At 44.1% G+C, this 19,424-nt stretch overlaps 1 long non-coding RNA gene across 1 annotated transcript; it reads right to left on the bottom strand.

Moving 5' to 3' along the window:
- Nucleotides 1–2,545: 2,545 nt before the first annotated feature.
- LOC142104275 (uncharacterized) lies at nucleotides 2,546–18,125 on the bottom strand. Its single transcript, XR_012679549.1, has 3 exons — nucleotides 18,049–18,125; nucleotides 4,240–4,365; nucleotides 2,546–2,878 (listed from the first exon to the last, which is right to left on the bottom strand). It is a non-coding gene; the product is annotated as an uncharacterized LOC142104275 (long non-coding RNA).
- Between the last annotated feature and the right edge of the window lie 1,299 nt (nucleotides 18,126–19,424).

Here is a 19,424-nt window from a genome sequence, read left to right as displayed (position 1 = left end):
CTCCATACTCCTGAGTATTTTGATTCCTGATTACCTGTTGTGACCCCGGCTTGGCGACCATTCTACTCTTCTGTGTGACCCATTCTGTACTGTGACTTTGGCTTGGCGACTATTCCTTTGGATTACCCTTTTGTACCTAATATTCCTGACTGCTGTGACCCGGAACCGTCTGACCTCTCTACGCTACACTGGTAACTGGCTAATAGGACCGCGACCTGCGTGCTCTCTGCTGCGAAGTCCAAACCTCTTTGCGGGGGTCCCTGGTGAACAGCAGGGGTACGTTAGACTCCGCGCCTGTTTGACCAGTGGCACCAATACCGGTTAGTGTCATATTATCTTCAGCCTCATAGGCCTACAGCGTGACAATTATTATTATGAAGTTTAAGGCCATTGAACTGTAGTCATCCTCCCTGGAAAGATAAAATTTGATAAAAAAAAATTGCAGCACAGGGTTGTATGAATGGTGGAGAAATCATCTTGATCAACGGCCAAACAGATCCAAGCCGACCTACAGACACAAGGTATGACCGCTTCCATTCCCACCCTCTGTCGCTAACTCAATAAAAAGGGGCTATATGATAGGAGATTGGGAGGACCACACTGCTGAGAGAGAGAGAGACGTAAGAAGGCTCTATGTTCACAGAAAGCAAAATGAAAAGCATACCTTCCCTTCAGTCCAATCTGGTTCAGTGATGTTTTGGGGTTGCTGTGCTGCATTTGGCACTGAGTGTCTTGAACATATGCATGGCATCATGAAATTTGGATATTACCAAGCCATATTTTGGAAATCCTTCTAGGAGGACAATGACCTCAAACAGCACCCGGGAATGGTTCAAGACAAGATGCTGGATTGAGAAGTGGCCACAATGAGTCTAGGGGGTTAATGTATCATACTCCGGTTTCTTCAACTCGCGGGAGTTCGGCAAGATGACAGCTAAAATTTAAAGCGGCGCTGCCTTGTAAAGGCAAGTTTCCCTTTACAAGGCAGCACCACTTTAAATTGTAGCTGTCATCTGGCCGAACTCCCGCGAGTTGAAGAAACCGGAGTATGATACATTTACCCCAGATCTAAATCCTTTAGAACAGCTGTTGGGAGAAGGAATCCTTCATATTTGGAGCAGTTTGCACAAGTAGAGAGATGCAGGAGATTCATCCATAGCAATGGGAATTGGATGACTGCAGTTCCTCCGCATCATTTATATAGCGCCACCAATTACGCAGTGCTGTACAGAGAATATTTGTCACTCACATCAGTCCCTGTCTTATTGGAGCATCACAATCTAAATTTCCTAACACACACACACTAAGGTTAATTTTATCAGCAGCCAATTAATTTACAAGCATGTTTTTGGAGTGTGGTAGGAAACTGGAATAAATCCACACAAACACAGAGAGTACATACACACCGATAAGATCCAGAATGGGAATCAAGTTCATGACCCATGCACTATGAGGCAAAAATGCTAACCACAGCGTCACTGTGCTGCCCGGTGGGGTACAGCATATCGATGCCGAGTACCCCGACATGACGACTGCAAAGGGCTCCTTTCCAACGATCAGCGATGACAACTACTCTTCAAAGCGACTTCAACCAATCATGATCAAGCAAGAAGCTGGCTCCATTTCATCACGTCATTCACCAAGGCAAAGGTATTATCGCTGCTGTTAAGGGTGAAATGTATGTTTGCGCCTATGTACAATGTAGAAGGCTTTGTAAACTACATTGTACATGGGCGCATACTTACATTACCCCCTTAACAGCAGCAATAATAACGTCGCCTTGGTGAATGACGTGATGAAGTGGAGCCGGCTTCTTGCTTGATCGCGATTGGTTGAAATCGCTTTGAAGAGTAGTCGTCATCGCTGATCGTCGGGAAGGAGCCCTTCGGAGTCATAATGTCGAGGCAAGTGTGGGCGGGGTAGTCAGCATCGATATGTTGACTACCACAGGTGCTGTCTAGTAATTTTGACAAAGGCTGTTCTACCAAATATTAAGTCTAGGGTGACAATAATTGTGTCAGTGCTATTTCCTTTCATTTTCTGATTTAAAATTATATTCAGTATGAAATTGCAAATAACATAATAAAGGTTCTGTATATTAATAGAGACATAATAGTGGAGACCAAATAATGATGTTAATTTCACCTTATGTTTAGAGGAAGTTGTGAGTTATTTGAAAAAAGTACAAAGGTGCCAATATTTTTGACTACTACGGTACGGTTTGCGAATAGACTTTTGTTACTTACAGGACACTGGTGCTGGACTTCCAGATTGTAAATGACCCTTACAGAAAACTCAATAATGAAGAACAATGAGAAATACAGAAATTATTACTGCCCACAGGCCCTGCAAATAATGATGGAGTTTAGCAATGAACAAGTACATACTAACATTTAAATTTCAAGTGCAAAGCTTTATTTACGTTTTGCAGCACAATATAAAGAGAACAATTTAAGCAGAGAAACAAATTTTGGTAAAAGTAAAGGGCTTTATCATATTAGCCACTAATTAACTTGAACACTGGAGTGCATTACAGATGACACATTTTTTGGCTGAGATTGGTTACATTGCAGGTCTAAATGATGGACTATGAGGGCTACAAAGCACTCGTCATATGTGATGAAGAAACCTACAAGCCTGTAATTTCAGGCAATTATTTTGACAGCAGATTTCAAATATACTCCAATGTTGCTTTGCAGATTAAAGAAAAGTTTGAGCAATATATGAAAACACATTGTACAGTAGTGTTTACTAGAGCAGGTGTATTATCGTCACCAAACCATAGGCATAGAGGGATGCAGAAATGTACATTTTATCTTGGAGTCATATCCAATGCAGGCTCAAGGGCATTACAGTCATGAGTTTTGAAGGGCCAAAACTGCAGAACAACAGACAAAAGAAATACAAATTAAATATATGTTACATCTGAGCAATGTGTACAATGTGTGTGCAGTAAATGACATTGGCTTTTTCCTTAAAGAAACAATTTTCTCTGTTCTACATAATACTTTCTCTTCTTTTGTAAAACTAAGTTGTATCCATAGACACTGGTGGAACAATGTCCCAGGATACAAAACAATGGAATTCTGAGCTTAAGGGTTACCCTAGCTAAAATTTATTTTTAATTAACAATTTCCAAGTGGGGTTTTTTTTGGGTTTCAATGATAGGGATCCTGGCAGTTTGTGAGAATTCACCACCACCAGCACTGCAACCTGCAGTGGAACTTGTGACAGAAATGATGGAAGGGGCACTTCAGTAACAGGCCCACACAAAGCGGGATCTGGATCTCCATTGCCCTGCAGAAATTGTTTTCACCATTCTAACAGGTAAGCAGGGGCAAGAGGTCCTTGCAGTCTTCTGCACCTGGAATCCCTCATTGAAGTGTGCACAGTGTAGAAGATACAAGGGTAATCAAGTCCTAAGTATATCTTAAGTGTACAGAGGTGCTCATAGCACCATTCTTCCAACAGGAACCATTCTGAGCTATGTCTTTAAGACTATAAGGGGTATTGTCTTGTAGAAGTAAGGAAGCCTTTTCTAATTTCTGCTCAAGGACCGCCCACTGTGACTGTGGTTGGCTCTCCTCCTGGCTCCTGGACAAGAACATTTGCAGCACTGCTACTGGCGAGGTCTCTCTAACTGTTGGGGTTCTCTAGCATGGAACCCCAGTTCTGGTAGTTAGGGGAAGATTATATGTTTGGTAAAAGATAATATTTTAGGTAGATGTAATATTTAATTTAATTTAAATCTGGATTCCTGTCAGCCCTTTTATATCTTTTAGACATTTGTGGGAACTTGCCATAAGACCTCCGCAATTCTTGGGTGGAAAGATTGTCTCAGGGAAGCATATGGTATCACAGCAAAGTATACTGTGATAATCATTAGAAAATAATAAAACATCTAGGGTTTGATCTACTCAGGCAGTATATTATCTAGGTTCTCTAATGGTCACTAAACTTACTTTCTTGCACATAAGTTAATTACAGCCTTCGTCGTATTTACACCAATGAGTTAATTACACTGACGTTTTTAACCAAGTATCCAACTTTACAGGAGCATGAAAAATAAAGGTTCCCTCATTAGTTTTTCTCCTTTATGCTCCTTTAGAACATGACCCGAAAAAGAATTTTCGTGGTGCCATTAATATTCCTTCCCAGCCTTTCAAAGATGTATCAACAAACACTCCAAAAAATGTATTAACTTCAAGTCTTTCTTACTAATAATTGAAAATAACATACCCCTCTGATGTCGTTAATGGTGTCATATAATTTTTTCACTCTATTCGTTAAAAAAAGCATTCCGTAAGGTATGTTACATTTTAGGGTTGACTCAACAGTGAGCAATTTTGTCATTATGCAGGAATTCTGAAAAAGAGCAATGCAGGATTAATTGGAGCCATTTCTTTCACTTAAATGTATTCAATATTACTATATTTTTATCATCTAAATAACAGTTGTCAAAACGAAATATCATACAAACGTGTTCAAATGAAAAGAGCAAGATTCGTACCCTTAACTTAATTAAAGCAAGCCTTTAACTCTCTCCACACTAAACGTTTGAGTTAGCATGTTCACTATTAAGCACTGCATGAGATTGCCAGAAATAACTTCTTTTCCACCCAAGTGAATTTTATATTAATATATTTTTGCTGGGATGTATTGTTCTTTCTTTAAGTATCATAATTATGTAGATAACTTTTTAATTTTTTTTGGTACATTTACGCACTGAACGTACACAGGAAACAAAGCATACAATAAAAAGCATATGTACACCAGGGCCGGATTTACCACTAGGCAACCTACGCACTTGCCTAGGGCCCAGTGGTCGCCAGAGGGCCCGGCTGGTGGTGGAGGCACCAGCAAAGAAAAAAAATATTGTGTCCAAGGGAGGGAAAAAAAAAATCACGATTGCAGCGGACCCCGACAGCCTCCTCTCCTCCTTCCTGCTCAGTTGCGTTCCACTAAATGTCGGGCGTGACATCATTACGCACGCCGGCATATTCACTGAAGACTCAGAGGAGCGGAGAGGAGCAGCGTGCGCGATGGGGCAAGAATGAAAGCAGAATATGAGAAAACATAAAGAAGGAAACAGAAGAGAAGAAAGCAATATAAGGGTAAGCAAACTAACAGAGGCACAATGGCACACTATGAAAAAGGGGTAGCAAATTGTTCCAAAAAAATTATGAAGGGGGACAGAGGTGATGTGAAGGGGGATAAAGGTGATGTGAAAGAGGAGAGAGGTGATGTGAAGGGGCACAGAGGTGATATGAAGGGGCACAGAGGTGATGTGAAGGGGCACATGTGATATTGTGAAGGGGCAAAAGTGATGATGGAGGGACAAAAGTGACAACTGCTAGGTTGTCAATAGGTACGTTGGTTGTTGCTGCTAGGTACGCTAGATTGTTGCTGCTAGTACGCCCCCATTGATGCAAGTCACGCCCCCAATGATGTGGCCGCACCTCCTTTGATGGCGCGCCGCTGCTGCACGGCAGCACATAGCTTTCCTTCTTCTCAGCTATAGGGGTATATGGTATGCTAAAACAACATAGTGCTATGGATTGTTTCAGAGAGGGGGGCCCCCAACCAGTCTCTTGCCTAGGGCCCCATGAGGTCTAAATCCGGCTCTGATGTACACCTACATATACTGTAATGGAATGGGACATGTGTGTGCTGCTTCCAAAAAGAAGGGGTTTATACCCCACTAGAATTAAAACCAATAAACACAAGAAAATTGGAAGGGCAATATACTCATCAGATCATAAAGGTAATACATAAAATTTAATAATTCATGTTCCCAAGAGATTTTTAAAAAATAGATCATCTATTTATTCAATATATATATATATATATATATATATATATATATATATATATAATATTGGGGCAGCACAGTGGTTTAGTGGTTAGCACTTTTGCCTCACAGCATTTGGGTCATGAGTCCAATTCCCAACCATGACTTTATATGTATGGAGTTTGTATGTTCTCCCCGAGTTTGCATGGGTTTCCTCCGGGTGCTCTGGTTTCCTCCAACATTCCAAAAACATACCAGTAGGCTACTTGGCTGCTATTAAATTGACCCTAGTCTCTCTCTCTGTCTGTGTGTATGTTAGGGAATTTAGACTATACTGGATACTTTTACAAACCCACTGATAAAACTAATCTTGCTGTTAGAGAAACGCGTCAGATACAAGGATTCTTCTCAGATTTTGCTGACTTTTTATCTTGCACGTGCTGATTGCACTTTTGCTGGAGACTGGACATTGGGAAAGCGAATTATATAAATCCACCTTTTTCGATAAAGGAACTTGTGATGACTGATTGTATTTGCATTTTGCCACTCTGAGATATAAGTGGCAAACAACATTTGTGTATTATTTGTGTGAACATCTCCCATCCAGGAATACTATTACCAGTCTCTAATGAGCCTTAAGCCCACACCATGGGGGATGAAATTTTTAAGCAGTCTTAGTCATTTTGTATACAACGCTATTTCTAATTTTCCACATGAACTAAGATTCACAGGATTTTATTATATTCCTGTGAAGAATTAATTCTATCAGAGACAAACGAAGATCTTTTGCAAAGTGGGATCGCTTTCGGATATCATCATCATCATCATCAGCTATTTATATAGCGTTACTAATTCCACAGCACTGTACAGAGAACTCACTCACATCAGTCCCTGCCCCATTGGCGCTTACAGTCTAAATTCCCTAACATACACACAGACAGACAGACTATAATATGAACGGTACTGTAATATAAACTACCGAGGAGGAAAGGGATATATGAGTCACTATTTCAGGTGACTTAAAGTCAGGTAAGCAATGTAGCAAAGTAATGAGAAAGTCAAGTCAGATGCTTGCTGCATAGGGAGAGGAATCAGTAGCAGAAAGAAAGAAGTAATAATACCACTGTATAGGTCATTGGTACGGCCTCATCTAGAATACTGTGTTCAGTTCTGGAGGCCATATCTCCAGAAGGATATAAATACATTAGAGACTGCACAAAGAAGAGCAACTAAAATGGTGCATGGCCTACAGCACAAAACTTACCCAGAAAGACTAAAATATGTATAGTTTGAGCAGAGAAGAGAAAGGGGGGACATGATAGAAACTTTCAAATATATCAAGGGTTTTAACATGGAACAGGAAGGAAACCTTGTTCAAAGGAAGAGAAGTATTAGAATACGATGACATGCACTGACACTGGGGGGAAGTAGGTTCAGAGGAACATTGAGGAAAACTTCACAGTAAGTGCAATAGCCTCCCATCAGAGGTGGTAGAGGTAGTGTCACAGTTTGAGACTCTGGACTCTTGGACCTGCCCAACTTGGTGCTACTCCCAGCAGGGCGCGGAGTCTAACGGACGGATGGTGTTCACCAGGAATCACCGCAAGGAGATTTGGGCTTAGCGGCGTCCACCTGCAGGTCGCGGTCCCTACCAGGAGTGTCAGGCGAGATCCCAGGGGAGTAGGTGTAAGTGGTATACAGACACACTGGAGATATTGAGAAGTAAGCTCTACAACCAAGCAACGGAGTGAAGACAGATGCAGGGTGTACAATACAAGTAGCGGTTTAATGATGACTAGAGGTTTGAACAGAACAGTCTGTAGTATATTGACACAAGGAGAATAATGTAACGTGTACAGTTCCACTAACAGCGTAACAGGAGTATATACAGCTTAGCAGTATAATTGCATAGTAGTAGCATGAACAGTCCAGCAGCAGAATAGTAACGACAAGTGCAGCTTAGGTATTTGGGACCACAATATGGCAGCACGATAAGAGAGGTACAGATAACAGTCCAGCCAGCAGGGTTATAATGATAAGTGCAGCCTGAGTGTAAAAACCCTTAATACAGCTATGCAAATAGAGACAAATGCAGCAGGAACAGTCCAGTCAACACAAGCAGATGAAATCAAGCAGCTTGAGAGATACAACCTGTAGTGCAGCCAGACCACAGGGACAGATGCAGAGTAGATGATCCAGACAGCACGATAATGAAGATTGGTGCGACTTGAGCGGAGAAGCTCGTGGAGCAGCGACACAGCGGAGACAGGTGTAGTTTGAGTAATGCAGCCCGTGGAGCGGTAACACAGTAGAGTCAGGTGTAGCTTGAGCGGTCCAGCCCGTGGAACAGCAACTCAGCGGAGACAGGTACAGCTTGAGTGGTATAGCCCATGGAACAGCAACACAGCCGAGACAGGTACAGCTTGGGCGGTATAGCCCATGGAACAGCAACACAGCGGAGACAGGTGCAGCTTGGGCGGTATAGCCCGTGGAGCGGTAAAACAGTAGAGTCAGGTGTAGCTTGAGCGGTCCAACCCATGTAACAGCAACACAGCGGAGACAGGTACAGCTTGGGCAGTATAGCCCATGGAACAGCAACACAGCCGAGACAGGTACAGCTTGGGCAGTATAGCCCATGGAACAGCAACACAGCGGAGACAGGTGCAGCTTGGGCGGTATAGCCCATGGAACAGCAACACACAGCAGAGGCACTGACGATCCAAGTAGACACACAGGGAATAGGCAAGATCCTAATCAGACAGGTAACTTGATCAACAGGCCCAGAGGAAGGGGAGGAAGTGCCTTTTCAAGTTTAGAGCCAGAACCAAGATCCAATAGGAAACTTGCTACGGACAGACAGGTATTAAATCTGCGTATGTGCAGAACCAAGGCCAGGAGCTGAGGTATGCTAAATGAGGGACAGGTGAGTGTCTTAGTCTTCGGTTATGGAAGTCGAATGAGCGCCGTGTGACAGGTAGAAACAGTAGAGCAATTTTAACATGTTTGGGACAGACATGGAGATATCCTTACAAAGGACTACGGGTTTTAGGTTACCATAGGTTAAATAAATGGGCAGACTAGATGGGCCAAGTGCTTTTTATCTGCTGTCAAATTCTATGATTCTATGTTTCTAATAAAGAAGATGTCACTGACTACCCCTCACAACAATTGCTTTGACTGGTAGGAAAACACTTTAAATTGTAAAAGAAATACATTCAGAAACATATCTTTTTTTGGGGGGTGCTGCTCACAGACATACAGCTCCCTATTTTTTCTCCATTAAATACTTCAGATGTCACACCTCACTGATCCTGCCCCTCACAAAACACTTTGTATTTTAAAAGAAAGAAATCTATCTAATATTTGTTTTTTGGCATGTGCTGCTCATGGTCATACGGCAACATCGCCCTGCTGTTATCCACTAAATACTAGTTTTGATGTCTATACTTGTATACATAGGCACCGGGAAAAGGAGGTGGGTACAAATTACCGGGGCCTGGCCTGCCTGGGGGGCCCGGGCCCTGCAGTCCGATATTTTTTATTTAAAAAGAAAAAAATTCCAACAGCAGGTGGCGCTTACGCGCACTCGCGAATTGGAGGTGGGGGGAATGTTAAGGGGGAGGGAGGGAGCGAGCTGAGAGCTTTCAGCAGCTCCCAGTTCCCGGACAGTGTGTGACGACACACACTGTCCCAGCAGCAAGGAGAACAAGGAGGAGGAGTTCCTGCTCAACTTAGGTAAGTGAGCTGGGCTGGGGTTGTGGGGGGTGTTTTGATTTGTTTGCTGATGTGTCTGCTCGGGGCGTTTTGATGTGTCTGCTGGGGGGGCTTATGATGTGTCTGGGGGGTTGGATGTGTCTGGGGGGTTGTAATTTGGCTGTGGCGTAATGTTTCTGTGGGGGTGGCGTGAAGTGGCTGGGCGGATGGCGTGTTAAACATTATGTTTTATTACAATGTATGTCTTATATATTGCATGCTAAAAATAAAAAACCCTTAAACATATATGTGTGTGTGTGTTTAAGGGTTTTTGAGCGCCTCTTAATTTTTATATAATACATGCACTATAATAAAACATAATCTTATATATATGGGAAAGTCCACGGGACACCCCGCAGACGAGATTCCAACTGTAATTGCCAGCAATGTGCGCAGAGCAATGTCCGCGTGCCTCATCGCCGGCAATTGAATCTCCCCCATATTGTTACTATATGAATAAATTAGTTTCCAGTTTAAAATTTTATGCAATTTTCTCTTATCATTATTGAATTTATGTTTAAGGGTTTTTGAGCGCCTCTTAATTTTTATTGTGTGTTTATCTTTGTATGGGGTTGTAAAGCCCCTAGAGGCAGCCATTTCTTTTATACACTTACAATTGTGTTTCATTATCTGACCATTTCCAAACATATAGGTATCTGTGATTATTTTTATCACACATATTTTGCTTGTTATATAATTATACACTGCGTGATTTGTGCTGTGTACTGTGTCCACTAATTGTTTTCCACATTTCATGTACCTTTACATTTTCCAAAAAGGTCCCAACATTCCAGGTTCCATACAAGAATCCAGTACCAGGTTGTGAAAGGTACAATAAAAGGTAGGTGAGAGCAACACCATTTTAATACATAATGGGGGGGCATTTAATTGCCGGCAATGTAGCATGCGGACATTGCGCTACACACATTACCGGCAATTATGGTGGAAAACTCTGACAAAATCTCGGCCGCAAAGTGTCTCACGGACGTTCCAGAGACACTTCGTGGCTAATTGAGTTCTCCTCATAATGTCATGTGTAAAGAGGCACAGCCACAGCCCATGCTGGCCACACTCCCATCACTATGGCACCACGCGCCATTCAACGGCACCGCCGCACAGCGCGTCACCGTTGAATGCTAATGTGTGTGGAAGGGGGCCAAGAAAGTTGCTGTATCGGGGCCCCAATTTCCTCTTGGCGACCCTGCTAGTATATATAATAGTATACTATTATATTATTAATTAAAACCAGTAGCCACTACTCAGCCTAAACTCTCTGACACCCTATTTATTAGTAGCACACAATTCTAGCAAGCTGATCTCTATATAGATAAACTGCAGTAAAATGACAGGTTGCTTGATATCTAAATTGCCTATTTCACCCTGTATAATCCTCTCTACAGGCGGTCAGAGCAGAGCACTGCAGCTACGTTCCTTCCTACATACTAGCTCTTCTAAAACGGCAGATGATAACAGAAAGGACGGTTATAATACAGAAGATATCGATCCAAAACTCGCAAGCTATTTTCCCAGAAATTACGTTTTGCCTCGTTTTTAAGTATGAAATTGGTGTGTGAAACTGAGGCAGTTCATGACCTCCTTGGATCCCCAAAACTAGGATATATCAAATTAGACTGAATCCAAACTGCTCATCTCTGGTAAGAGGTAAAGTAAGTAATATAAGTATTTTAAGAGGCTAAGGGTAATTAGAAATTTCTCTTTATATTTGACTGAACTCGACAAATACCGTCATGTCTGAATGACATGTCCATTTTACATTTTTAACTCTATGCATCTCTGTGACTGAAACACAGTATTTGAGCTGAATTAATTCTTAAAGTCAACAGATGAAACCATTAAAATGCGTTAACATAACCTTAATAACATAATAATATAATAACCAAGCGCACAACAAATGTGGTGTGCACTTTCACCTACCTAAAGCTTGTGCAAAATTATAAACTTAATTGTAATGCACGTTTATAAGTAACTTAGGGGTATACTGAATAAAACTTCTAAAATGGAGAAGAGGAGGTGTTGCCCATAGCAACCTATCACATTCTAGCTATTATTTTAAAGAATGTACTAGATAAATGATAGAAATTCATTGGTTGCTATGGGCACCACCCCCACTTTTCCTCTTTAGAAGTTTTAGTACTTTAGAACTGTAAATTGTGTTTTACAAAAATACATTTGAACAAACTTGCAGTCCAGTGTAACTCAAATGTTAGCTATTTGTGGTTATTTTTAATTGTGGTCCAAGAACAAAGTCTAGTAAATGTGCTATATAATATATAGCAGAGGTGGCCAGCTAGTCAGAGACCAAGAGCCAAAAAATATCTATAGGTTCTGCAAAGAGCCAACTTTATCTTTTATAATACATGTATCCAGTATAAACATATGCATACATACAGGACCGCCGAGAGGGGGGGAGGTGGGTACAAATTACTCGGGCCTGGACTAAGGTACCTTCAAATGCCAGGTCATGTGACTGAAGCGGTCACATGGTACTCAGTGCGGGCGGGCTGCTGTCTTCCCCTATCTTCCCCTCCTGTGTGCTGTGCAGTGGAGATAAGGTAAGAAGGTGTGCTGGAGAGGGGGCATGTGTGACTAAAGGTGCTGGAGAAAGGGCATGTGTGACTAAAGGTGCTGGAGAGGGGGCATGTGTGACTAAAGGTGCTGGAGAGGGGGCATGTGTGACTAAAGGTGCTGGAGAGGGGACATGTGTGACTAAAGGTGCTGGGCAGAGATGGGTATGTGTGACTAAAGGTGCTGGGCAGAGATGGGCATGTGTGACTAGAGGTGCTGGGCAGAGATGGGCATGTGTGACTAAAGGTGCTGGGCAGAGAGGGGCATGTGTGACTAAAGGTGCTGGGCAGAGATGGGTATGTGTGACTAAAGGTGCTGGGCAGAGATGGGCATGTGTGACTAGAGGTGCTGGGCAGAGATGGGCATGTGTGACTAAAGGTGCTGGGCAGAGAGCGCCATGTGTGACTAGAGGTGCTGGGCAGAGATGGGCATGTGTGACTAAAGGTGCTGGGCAGAGATGGGCATGTGTGACTAGAGGTGCTGGGCAGAGAGGGGCCATTTGTAACTAGAGGTGCTGGGCAGAGAGGGGGCATGTGTGACTAGAGGTGCTGGGCAGAGAGGGGGCATGTGTGACTAAAGGTGCTGGGCAGAGATGGGGCATGTGTGACTAGAGGTGCTGAGCAGAGATGGGGTATGTGTGACTAGAGGTGCTGGGCAGAGATGGGCATGTGTGACTAGAGGTGCTGGGCAGAGATGGGCATGTGTGACTAGAGGTGCTGGGCAGAGATGGGCATGTGTGACTAAAGGTGCTGGGAAGAGAGAAGGCATGTGTCACTAAAGTAGCTGGGCAGAGAGCGCTATGTGTGACTAGAGGTGCTGGGCAGAGATGGGCATGTGTGACTAGAGGTGCTGGCCAGATTTGGGCATGTGTGACTAAAGGTGCTGGGCAGAGGTGGGCATGTGTGACTAAAGGTACTGGGCAGAGATGGGGCATGTGTGACTAGAGGTGCTGGGCAGAGAGGGGGCATGTGTGACTAGAGGTGCTGGGCAGAGATGGGGTATGCGTGACTAGACGTGCTGGGCAGAGATGGGCATGTGTGACTAGAGGTGCTGGGAAGAGAGAAGGCATGTGTCACTAAAGTACTTGGGCAGAGAGCGCCATGTGTGACTAAAGGTGCTGGGCAGAGAGGGGGCATGTGTGACTAGAGGTGGTAAGCAGAGATGGGGTATGTGTGACTAGACGTGCTGGGCAGAGATGGGCATGTGTGACTAAAGGTGCTGGGCAGAGAGGAGACATGTGTCACTAAAGTAGCTGGGCAGACAGCGCCATGTGTGGCTAAAGGTGCTGGGCAAAAGGGGGCATGTGTGAGTAGAGCTGGGAGACATGTGTGATTAAAGCAAGTGGGCAGAGAGTTGCATGTGTGATTAAAGCAAGTGGACAGAGGGGGGAAAGTGTGATTAAAGCATGTGGGCAGAGGGAGGCACGTTTGATTAAAGCATGTGGTCAGAGAGGGCATGTGTGAGCAAAGCTATTGGGTAGAGGGTCGTCCAACGATCGTCGCCTCTCTTCCCCTCTGATTACCTCATCTCACGCACGTATCCAAGACTTCTCTCGCGCCGCTCCCCTCCATTGGAACAAGCTCCCCCGCTCCATCAGAACTTCCCCTAATCTGTCCTCTTTCAAACGAACATTAAAAACCCACCTTTTCCTTAAAGCCTTCCAGTCTCATGCCTAAACTCCCACCAGTCGGCTACCTTTCTTTCTCATCCCTTCTTCCCTTCTCCCCCTTCCTCGACTCCGTCTCCGTTTCTCCCATCTCTCCATCTCATCCATGTGTCTGTCTGTCTTCCCCTCCCTTTAGATTGTTCGCTCCTTTGAGCAGGGCTCTCCTACCTTCTGTTTCCATCACTTTTAACTGCGCTCTCCAGCTACTCAGCTCACCTCCTCTCAGTCCCTCTGCCCTCTGTCTCCTCTCGCTTCTCTCCGCTCCCCTCAGTGACTCTCAACCTGTCATCCGTGCCCACCCTCTTGGGCCATAGTTACCTGCCTATACTCACTTTTCACCTCCCTCCCTCTCTTTCATGCTGTGCCTGAGCCCCCAGAGTTATAGTGCTTACTGTTACTTGTACTGTGGTGTTTCACCTTGTACTGTGCCATTGTTTGTCCTTGTACGGCACTACGGATACTTTGTGGCGCCCTATGAATAAAAATTAATAATAATAATAATAATAATAATAATAGAGGGGGCATGTGTGAGTAATGCATTTTTCAGCAGGAGGATGGCCTAGTGCTTTTCACCCTCTAGACATGCCCCCAATGATGCATGCCCACGCCCCCCACTGGTATGGCCACAACCCCCTTGGTGGCGCGCCACTGCACAGCGGGGGTGCATGACTCTACACGCTAATCACCTATAGGGGGCCCCAGGAAGTTGCTGTACCGGGACCCAATATTCCTCTTGGCGGCCCTGCACACATAACATACACACATATAGTGAAAATATAACCTAAGCAAAAAAGAAACTATCCTAAAGTGTCAAAATGTTCAGAATAATCATAAAATCAGCACATTTCTGCACTGCACAGCAGAGGAGGGTTCAAAGGGCTACTTATTGTCTCTTCACAGTAGCTAACACTGCTACTGCATTCACAATCCCTCAGACCTCTTAATGTGCCCCTCTGACATCTTTAACCTGCCCATCGGATCTCACCAAATGCCCCTTACATGAAAATCATCCTCTCCACATCCCACCAAATCTACCCACATGCCGATCAGACTTCCCCAACTGCCATCAGACCACCCCACATGCCATTATACCTCTTCAAACACAAATCAAACCTTCCCACCTTCCACTGGATTTCACTACATACCCCTTATATGCCATCAGACCTTCCCACATGCCCCTTACATGCCCATCAGCTTCCCTAGATGCCACTAGATCTTACCACATGCCCCTTAAATGCCATCAGACCTCCCTACATGTCCCTTTAATGACTATCAGCCTCCCCACATGCCATCAAATCTACCAACACAGTGTCGAACTGGGGCATGAAGGGCCCACAGGGGGAAAACAATGGTAGAGGCCCACCAGAGGGGGTGTGGTCAGCCACTAGAGAGGCATAACCAAACCACTAGAGGGGGTATGGTAAGCCCACGAAGGACAGCTAGCACCATAGTGTAGTATATAAAGAATGCAGTGTGTATATAAAGAGTACACAGTCTTGACCTGCCCCTGAGATTGGGCAGAACAGTCACCAAAAAGCGGGATAGTCCCACTAGAATCAGAATATTTGACAGACTGCTCTGCTCTCTCCTACCTGTTCTTGTCACTTTCACCACCTGTGACTGCTGTTTTCTTTAGTTGCGGCTTGTCTGGATCCTGGAATGTTGGGGACCCTATTTGGGAAAAAAAATGGGTACATTAAGGAAATTCCAACCAGCCCTGGCGTTAAATCAGTAGGACCCACGATTAATACTCAGGCCTTCCTCCAGCCCCAACATTAAAGAAATACCATTTTTCCTCCCTCCAAACAGCGCCAGCAATAAATTAATAGCATTTACGTATAATAAATATACCTATTTCCCGCAACCGTCACTGCCATTAAATAATTCATATTCACATTTAATAAATAGACATCATGCTCCTCAAACTCAGTCCCACATTCAATTAATAGCCCCCAAACCACCCCATCTTAAATTAATGGCCCCCACTTTCAAATTAAATTGCCCCACCATCAACCCACAAACAAAATAGCACCCATTAATTAGCCACCACCTACCACACACACATTACATTTCCACAAGCCCCCTGTGCCATCACACACACATTACTGTGCCCCTTCATCACCATGCTGTGCCCCCTTATGATCACACTTCGCCCTTCATGCTGCTTTTGCTCCCCCCTTCTCCTGGCCCCCCTTCATCACACTGTGCCATGCTGCTTTTGCCCCCCACCTTTCATCACACTGTGCCATCCTGCTCTCTCTTTTCATCACACTGTGCCATCCTGCTCCCCCTTTCATCACACTGTGCCATCCTGCTCCCCCCCTTCATCACACTGTGTCATCCTGCTCCCCCCCTTTCCTCACTCTGATCTGATCTATCCTGCTCCCCCCTTTTCATCACTCTGTGCCATGCCGCTCCACTCCCCTTTCATCACTCTGTGCCATGCTGCTCACCCCCTTTCAATACTCTGTGTCAAGCTGCTCCCCCCCTTTCATTACTCTGTGACATGCTGCTTCCCCCCAACTTTCATCACGCTGTGCCATCATGCTTCCCCCCCTTTCATCACTCTGTGCCATCCTGCTTCCCCCCCTTCATCACTCTGTGCCATCCTGCTTTCCCCTCTCCCTTTATCACTCAGTGCCATCCTGCTCCCCCCTTTCATCACTCTGTGTTATCCTGTTTCCCCCTCCCTTTATCACTCTGTGCCATCCTGCTCCCCCCCATTTAATCACTCTGTGCCATCCTGCTATTCCTTTCATCAATCTGTGCCATCCTGCCTCCCCTTCATCACTCTGTGCCATCTTGCTTACCTCCCCCCTCTCTTCATCACTCTGTGCCATCCTGCTTACTTCCCCCCTACCCTTCATCACTCTGTGCCATCCTGCTTACTTCCCCCCCTACCCTTCATTACTCTGTGCCATCCTGCTTCTCCCCCTCCCTTTATCAATATGCACCATCCTGCTTTCCTCCCCATGCCTCCGTTCCTTTTCTAATCATCCTATTGGCTTCTGTCTTCTTTTCTCTTTTCTTCTCTTGTTGTCATCTGTCTTCTTTTTTGATTGCTCCTCTCTCCACCGCTCCTCACTGCATGTCGGGCGTGACATCATCACGACATTCAGTGCGAATGGAGCAGAGAGCAGGAAGTAGGGGCACCGGCACCATGATCATGTGAGTATTTTTTTTTTTTTTAAGGTACCTGCTCCCCCCACCAACGTAGAGGGGAGCCATCAGGCGTCGGGGCCCCCCGGGGGATACCCTGGCTCCCTGACGGGCTAGTCCGACCCTGCTCATACATGTCATCAGACCTCCACACCTCCTACCCCTTACATGCCCATCAATCTCACGCATGCCAACAGACCTACACACATTCTATTGGATCTCTCCAAATGCCATCACATCTCCTTACATGCCCATCAGCCTCTTCACTTGTCCCTTACTTGCCCACGCAGAGGAAGGAGGAAGATCACACCACACATTCTCCTCCTCCTTCTCCCTTTGGATTGTCTGTGACACAGTGACCTCCCTGCATTATTCAGAGGAGGTCACAAGACATGGCTGCTCTCGGTCAGTCGAGCAGTTGAATGTTTTCCGATCTACCCCTGTCAGCCCTGGATAACTATAGTTCATTGATACTCACGGAGCCACATTTCAAAGCTCAAAGAGCCACATGTGGCTCTAGAGCCGGAAGTTGGCCACTGCTGATATATAGCATACAGTGCTGTATTTCATACCTTCCAATATACAAGACTGCATTCATCACTCCTAATTATTTCCCTTATGCAGTAACCTAAGTAACTAAATAAATTAATTACATTTTAAAAATGAATTACAATCCAGCGGAGGTTCCTACAATTAGAAGAAAAAGTAGCAGAAAACTAAAGTAGATCATACAGTGGAAGTGGTAAAGCTTTAAGTGATGTTATCTTCATATAAATGACAAGTGATATAATATTATTTACAGGTGTATTATTATATTTCATATATCTATATACACAGTGATGTTGGTGGTTATAATTGATGCGTTCATCACTTCAGTGTGCACTAGGACAACGTGCATTTTATAAGGAATAACACACTCCTTACTGTACATTATTATGGATATTAGAAGTCAATGAGGATTTATATACATAAATGACTTGTCCTGTAAACTTGTGTTTTTATATGGTGACAGAGCTCCTCAGTGACTTATAATATAACTATAATATCTAGTAGTGCATTATATAAAAACATCATAAAAAATCACAATACTTACATATATGTCCATACGAAATGTTGGAAGGGAGTCCTTGCATGGTCCCTGTTTTAGAAAGCAACAGATATAAGCTGTTATAACAAGATGCTTGCAATCCTCCTATCTGCTCTCTCTCTATCTTCTGTACTTACAGGTACTATATTTCTCTGCAAATTCTGTATTATCCTTGTGATTTCACTGCTATAATTTTCAGCAAGTGGAATCCAAACTGGCATAGAGGAAGTAGGGATGAGTGCACTCGGATTTCTGAAATCCGAGCCCACCCGAACGTTGCCGATCCGAGTCGGATCCGAGACAGATCCGGGTATTGGCGCCAAATTCAAATCTGAAACTGAGGCTCTGACTCATAATCCCGTTGTCGGATCTCGCGATACTCGGATCCTATAAATTCCCCGCTAGTCGCCGCCATCTTCACTCGGGCATTGATCAGGGTAGAGGGAGGGTGTGTTAGGTGGTACTCTGTCCTGGTAGATCTCGTGCTGTGCTGTTTAGTTCTGTGCTGTGCTGTTTAGTTCTGTGCTGTGCTGTGCTGTGTTCTGCAGTATCAGTCCAGTGGTGCTGTGTGCTGTGCTCTGTCCTTCTGAGGTCAGTGGTGCTGCTGGGTCCTGTGCTGTGTCCTGTTCAGTCCAGTGGTGCTGTGTCCTGTGCTCTGTGCTTCTAAGGGCATAGTTATTTCCCCAATATTCCCCTGTGTTTAAAAAAATAAAAAAAAGTTATTTAAAAAAATACCAAAAACTAATTTAATTTTTTTTAATTACCACAAAATTTGCACAACCAATCCTGCAGTATAAGCCCATTGGTACTGCAATATTACCAAGTTCACACATTCAGCAGTAAAAGTCCAGTGGTACTGCAATATTACAAAGTTCACACATTCTGCAGTATCAGTCCAGTGGTGCTGTGTCCTGTGCTCTGTCCTGCTGAGTTCCGTAGTGCTGCTGGGTCCTGTGCCGTGTCCTGTTCAGTCCAGTGGTGCTGTGTCCTGTGCTCTGTGCTTCTAAGGGCATAGTTATTTCCCCATTATTCCCAAGTTTTTAAAAAATAAAAAAAAAGTAAAAAAAAATAAAAAATTAAAAATTAAAAAAAATATATATAATTATAACCAAATTTGCAAAACCAATCCAGCAGTATAAGTCCATTGGTACTGCAATATTACCAAGTTCACACATTCTGCAGTATCAGTCCAGTGGTGCTGTGTCCTGTGCTCTGTCCTGCTGAGTTCCGTAGTGCTGCTGGGTCCTGTGCCGTGTCCTGTTCAGTCCAGTGGTGCTGTGTCCTGTGCTCTGTGCTTCTAAGGGCATAGTTATTTCCCCATTATTCCCAAGTTTTTAAAAAATAAAAAAAAAGTAAAAAAAAATAAAAAATTAAAAATTAAA

This window comes from Mixophyes fleayi, chromosome 1, assembly GCF_038048845.1.
Source record: "Mixophyes fleayi isolate aMixFle1 chromosome 1, aMixFle1.hap1, whole genome shotgun sequence".
Classification (NCBI taxonomy): Eukaryota; Metazoa; Chordata; class Amphibia; order Anura; family Limnodynastidae; genus Mixophyes; species Mixophyes fleayi.
The sequence above is the reverse complement of the archived record's forward strand: the minus strand, read 5'-3'. Positions and strand labels throughout refer to the sequence as shown.